A 6,901-nucleotide genomic window follows, 5' to 3' on the forward strand; every position below is an offset into this window, starting at 1 on the left:
ATAAGGACAAAGAGAAATGATGCCAAAGTCTATAATTGTATAGGAATAATGAAATAGGGTTTTGCCAAAGTTTATAATTGTGTAGGAAAAAAGCAAGGTTTCCATAGTCTGTAACTCCATAAGGCAAAAGAGAGTTTACCACAGTTTGTAACTCTGTAGGGAAAGAATGCCAAAGTCATTACTTTATAGGCAAGGAATAAAGGATGCCAAAGTTTGTAACTGTAGGTAGTGCATGGGGCAATTGATTAGGAAATGGGTGTGTAACCCTTGTTATGGAAGAAGACTTGACAATCATTTGATTCAAATTGTGCTTAAGTCTATGAATTGTGCTAAAGTCTGTGAGTTGTGGAAGAAGACTTAAGTATCATTTGATTCAAAGATACTCAGAATGAGTTAAGGAATTCTCCACTCTCACCCCTTCTCAATTTCTTAAGGCTCATGGAACACAACTTGAATCAGGATTTCCAAGTGTTGATACCTCTGATTCTGAATCAATCCTCTTCTTCTTCTTCTTCAATTCTTCTGAAATTCGCAGGTTGATGCATCTGGAATGCAGAGCTGGTTTTTGTAAAATGCAGGGTTCTATTTGTATTCTGTAGCATTCATTCTGTCACGAAAATTATGCAGGATGCAGGGTTCTATTTTGAGTTTTTGCAGGGCCATGTTATTTAGAAATTTTGCTTGTGGAACTTGGTTTTGAACTGTTAAATGGTTTCAAATGTTAACTTGGTTTGAAATGGTTTTGAAAGTCCATTTGAATTGGATTTGAAAGTCATTTGAATAGGATTTGTGCATCTCAATAAAATCAAAGTCTCACTCATGCTTTTTTTTTGTCTTTGTAGGTAATCCAAGGCAAGTGGAACTTATATGAAGATGGAATGAAGAGGGATCCAAAACAGAAAAGGGTTTTTGAGGAATCAAGGGTTGACTTTGGACAATTGTTGACCCAAAAGTCAACAGTTCAGCAAAAAGTCAACCTTGCCAAAATCTCCAATTTTTGTAAATATTCTTATTGGACAATGTAAATTGATATTTGAATGTAATAAAAGAAGAAAATTTATTTATTGAATCAATGCCTTATTTTTAAATAAGAGTTTTTCCACCAAAAGTCAATTTTGAATTCAAGATATGCATTATGAACAAATGGATTTACAAGTATACTAATAAAGTACAAATTGAATGGAATTAATGATTGATATTAATGCAACAATGCCAAGCACCAAATGAACCAATAACCATGTACCAAACCATAACCAAGTGATGAATAAAACCATAAGGGCCAAGTAGCCCAATGCATGAATTAGGGTTATGCACAAGATTAACATGGTCAACAAAGGTCAACACCTTTAACTATGCCCTTAAGCCCATCCACAAACCAAAATATATGGACAAGGATGATCAGACAAACAACCAAGAATCACCAATGATATAAACCAAGAAAAATAGGGTTGCAAACCACATGATCCAAGCAATAATGCTCTTCAAGCCAATCAAGACCACTGGCTCATGAAATTAGGTTTCATAATCACTCAAAGAAAAATGAATACCCAAAGTCAAGAACTAGGGTTTTGAATACATAAATGAATATCATGATGTGAACTCCATGAATCAAGATCCAAGAGAGCGTGAAATTAGGGTTTGCATTCCATATGATGAGCAATTATCCAATCCTTAAACAAAACCCTAGTTTTTATTTTCCACCAGCTTTGAATATGTGATGCTTGTTAGAAAGTACTAACATGAATGAATAATGTACATAAATGAGGCATGAATGAGTACATATGAATCTCAAGGCATATGTTAGATGAACAGATACAAAGGGGGTGGAAAATTTTGGGGTATGACAATAAGAACCAAAATAGAATACCAGCGGTGTAAGAACCAAAATAAAATAGTGGTGGTGTATGAACTGAAATAAAAATAGTGGTGGTGCATGAACTGAAATAAAATAGCGGTGGTGGATGAACCAAAATAAAATAGTGGTGGTGCATGAATTGAAATAAAACAACGGTGGTATATGAACCAAAATAAAATGGTAGTGATGTAAGAACCGAAAATAAAATAGTGGTGGTGTAAGACCCGAAATAAAATGTCATTCGTTATAAGAACGGAATTAAAGATGTTGTCGATATAAGAATCCAAATAAAAATGACTATTGGTATAAGAACCGAAACAAAATGAGCATCAGTGTAAGAGCCGAAATAAAATCGTTATAGGTATAAGAACTGATATAAAATTGAGATATAATCTATCTGATTGCTGACAAATTTTAATCATCTATAAGAAGCCTATATCAACATGAGTTCATCGGGGAAAAAGGTTGGGGATATCCTATTAAGACAGCCCACTAGGGAAGCCTCTTTAGAAAAGACTCACTAGGGAAAGCTTTGCAACGGAAACTTTCTTGAGAAAAGAGACTTGCAGGGGATACGTTGTGATATGAGATAAACTATGGTTTGGCGAGATGTCTTTATGGAAATGCAAGGTGGATTCAGTGAGGATAGAAATGATAAACTAATCTAGCAGCTTGCACTTGTAGGCAAGTCGACAAGTGATGTATTCTCTTCAAGAAATTTTTTCTAAAGAAGTTCCACTAGGGAAGTCTACTACCGAGGTTCTTGTGTAATATTCAAAAGAAACTCACGAGGGAGTTTACTGCCGAGACTCACTAGGAGATACTTACTGCCGAGGCTTACATTGAAAATACCTTCTGTCGAGGTATAGTAGGAATTCTACTACCGAGATTCAATGATGAGTATACCTTCTACGGAGGTTTACTGGAAAATATTCTGTCGAGATTTAATGGGAATCTACTATCAAGATTCACTTTGAAACCAGCAGAGTGGATGACTGTGGCAATAATGATTGGTGTCGACTCAGGGGTCAAAAATAAGGACAATATCAACTTGGAGATCGATAAAATAAAGACAATATTGACTTGGGGGTCGAGAATAAATTAGGACAACAAGTCAATTCAGGGGTTGAAGGAAATAAAGACGATATCGACTCAGAGTTCGAGAACATATTGATAACACCAAATTACATCGCTATTTTGACTCGTTTCATACTTATTTTATTATCATTTTACCTTCATTTCCAGTATTATATGGGTATTTTGTCTGCATTCCAGGTATTCTACCATACAAAAGCCATGTGCGAAGAAATGAAGCAACTCAGATGCAAAACGAAGAAAAATGGGAAATTACACACAAGGTGACCTACATGGCGTTCGCCATAGAGAAACCCATATTAGAAATGACATGTCCCACTCACCAACGGGCGTATTGACCCACTCTTCCACACGTTGAGAAGGTGGCGTTTTCCACCTTGACATGGCGTTCGATATCCTTTGTGAAGGCCAGGCGGTTATAAAATGGACTTGCTTGGTCTCCCACTCACCCCATGTACTCCTACATTTTCTCTCACAAATGAAGAACCAACCCACTTGATTTTTGGACTTTGGAACATTATAAATAAGCAATGAGCTTCATTTTACAAGGCATCCAGGCTTAGCACAATCTTGAGCACTAAAACTACCGATCAAAAGTTATAAGTCGTCAAATCGATGGGTTATAAAACCATAGAGCATCGAGTTGGTAAGAAGTTTGGACCATCTTACTTTTTTGCATTTTAAACCTTGCCGCAATTTATATTTCTTTACAAGTTTTCATCAATTTATTCTGTACCAGATTCAAGCCTCTGTTTGGAGCATGTTTTTATCATATTTCGCATTTTATTACCGCTTTATTTATTTACTCGCACTCTATTTACCTTACACCACACTACTTCTTTTATTTCCAAGTCTTATTTATTGCACCGTATTAGTTTAAATTACCTTTCCGCTAATTTATTGATGTTGGGATGTGAGGACCGTCACTTGACGGTACTCTAACTGTTGTTTCTTTAGGATTTAGATTGTGGGCTATTTTGGTTTTAATACAATCTTTCTGAACTCAATTTAATCAGTCACTATGAAAGTAGAGTCGTGAAAACATCGGGTAAAATCAAAATTCGTATGACATTAAAGAATAAGATTGATTTGTTTTAAATTAATGAATACCGCGAAAGCACTTTGTTAATTAACTAGGAAAGTCTAATATTTTATAAGGAGGTTTTAAAACTATTTTTGGACGCGTGTATATTGTTTAGGATCTGGTTACCAGAACGAAAACCTGTAACCCTTTTTAGTTAAATTTTCCAATCAAAATTACTTTTCAACCGAGTAAAGAGTATGATTTCTTAAAATAGGATTTACTACTTTAACGCGAAAAGTGTTGGTCACCCATGACAGTGGATGATATAAATTAGAGAGTCGAATCCAGTTTTGAGTACGCGAAAGTGACAGTTCCTGTTCAATTACATTATTTACAGAGTAGAAAATATTGCCCCGTACAAAGATCTTATTTAGAAGAAATTTAGAGTATTCTTGTTTGATGAGAGCCACATCTCGGTATTATTTGTCTAAATTTATTAAAGCTATTTATTTTATCTCACCTTTGTTTAATTGATTTGCCTTAAAAGGACACCGTAACAACTAGAAACTATAGATTGACAATTAGGTCTTTGTGGGATCGATATCTTTTAAAAATACCCGATAGACTGTACACTTGCAGTTAGTTATTCTGATAGACTCATAATCTCGCAAACAAGTTTTTGGCGTCGTTGTCGGGGAGTAATATCATCAAATTTTGTAACCTGTTGTTACACCGTCTAGATTAAGGCAACCCTCATCGGTCAATACGAAGAACTCACAGTACCGGAACTTTAGGAGATCCAATAGCTGAAACTGAAAAGTACGTAAGAGCTCGATTGTTGCTCCAACGAATCAAAAGAGCAATGTCAGAATACCAAAACCGTAGGAAACTCAAAGAGTTTTCCCTACCCTTTAACGAAGAGCCTCATTCAAGTATTGTCAACCCAACTATTACAGTAACAACTTTGAATTGAAGCATGCTTTGTTGCAAATCGTGCAGCATAACCAGTTTGCTGGTTTCCCAACAAAGAACCCAAACCAGCACTTAAAAGTCTTCATTCAACTAGCAGACACACTAAAATGCAATAATGTTGCTTATGAGGCGATACGTCTATGTTTATTCCCTTTCTCCCTTAGAGATAGAGCGTGATCATGGTTAGATTCCCTTCTAGCAAATTCCATCACTACTTGGAATGACATGAAGAAAGTATTCATTGTTAGATACCTTCCACCTAGTAAGACCTCCGTTCTACGTAACCAAATTACCATATTTACTCAACAGGATGGTAAGTCCCTCTTTGACGCCTAGGAAAGGTGCAAGGAGCTACTAAGAGCTTGTCCATATCAGGGATTAGAACAATGGCTAATCATCAACACCTTCTACAATGGACTTCTCTACAACACTAAGATGACTACCGACGCTGCCGTCGGTGGTGCACTAATGAACAAACCTTACCCCGAAGCATGCACACTCATTGAGGACATTGCTTAAAACCATTACCAATGAGGTACATACCGTGCACAGGTAGAGAAGAAATAGACTAAATAAGGTAGATATGAGGTTAGCAACCTTGACCATATGAACGCCAAAATGGATGCCCTAACCCAAAAAGTCGAAAGCTTAGTCATCAAGCCTACAACTATCGTAGTTATAGTGCAACCTGTATGCGAAATCTATGGAACACCTAGACATGTGACTGCCGAGTGTAGTCTACTAGCTGAAATAAACACAGATCAGGCCAATTATGCCCAAGGAAACCCCTATTCGAACACTTATAACCTTGGATGGATGAATCACCCAAACTTCTCTTACAAGAACAATAACCCTACCTTTTCCCAAAACTCTGATCCTTAACGACCAGCAGGTTTCCAAGCCCAAAGACCCTCACAATGGATACAAACTACACCTCAGAAGTCAAACCATGAGAAGATCATGGAAGATTTTATCATGACTCAAACTCGACAGAATAAAGAATTCATGAACCAAAATGTCCATATTTATGAATTGATTTCACAATTAGGAAACAAGGTTGATTATGTGGTAACCCACAACAAGATGCTGGAAACCCAAATCTCTCAAGTAGCACAACAACAAGCTGCTCAGGCTACACTAGGAGGATTATTCCCTGGACAATCTTAACCTAACCCTAAGGGCCATGCTAACGCCATTTCACTGCAAAGCGAAACTCAATACGATGGGCCTAAATTTTCAGAACCACCAAAAGAAAATGTTGTGACTACCTCGGAAGAACGAAAAGAGGAACCCGTAGAACCTGAAAAACAAAGAGAGAAGGATATTAATGATAAGGAGGCAATGGATGATAACCAAGAAAATCGAACATATGTAGCGCCGCCACCTTACATACCACTTATTCCATATCCGCGAAGGCTTAAACAGACTAAATAAGACACCCAATACAAGAAGTTCGTGAAAGTAATTGAGAAACTTCACATCGAGATACCCTTCACCGAAGCCATTACCCAAATACCATCATATGTCAAATTCCTAAAAGATATCTTAATAAATAAGCACAAGCTCGATGATCCCAAACCCTTAGAATGCAATGTAATTGCTGAAAACAAATTAGCCAAGAAACAGAAAGATCCTGGAAGCTTTTCGATACCACGTGTTCTAGACAGAAATTCCATAGATAAAACATTATTGGATTTAGGAGCAAGTGTAAGTTTGATGCCTTTAGTAGTTTTTGAAAGACTAGACCTATGAGACATGCAACCAACTAAGATGTCCCTTCAACTGGCTGATCAATCGGTTAAGTACCCAATAGGTATATTAGAAGATATCCCAGTTAGAATCAGACAAATCTATATCCCTACTGACTTTTTCGTAATGGATATTAAAAAGGAAGATGAAATCCCTATCCTTCTAGGAAGACCATTCTTATCAACTTTTGGAGCCATGATATATGT

The 6,901-nt window shown here is 36.6% G+C and overlaps 1 non-coding gene across 1 annotated transcript; it reads right to left on the reverse strand.

Annotated features, from left to right (window-relative positions):
• Positions 1-5,219: 5,219 nt before the first annotated feature.
• On the reverse strand, positions 5,220-5,326 carry LOC127116695 (small nucleolar RNA R71). Its single transcript, XR_007801496.1, has one exon. It is a non-coding gene; the product is annotated as a small nucleolar RNA R71 (small nucleolar RNA).
• Positions 5,327-6,901: the final 1,575 nt, after the last annotated feature.

This window comes from Lathyrus oleraceus, chromosome 1 (assembly GCF_024323335.1).
Source record: "Lathyrus oleraceus cultivar Zhongwan6 chromosome 1, CAAS_Psat_ZW6_1.0, whole genome shotgun sequence".
In the NCBI taxonomy this organism is placed as follows: domain Eukaryota; kingdom Viridiplantae; phylum Streptophyta; class Magnoliopsida; order Fabales; family Fabaceae; genus Lathyrus; species Lathyrus oleraceus.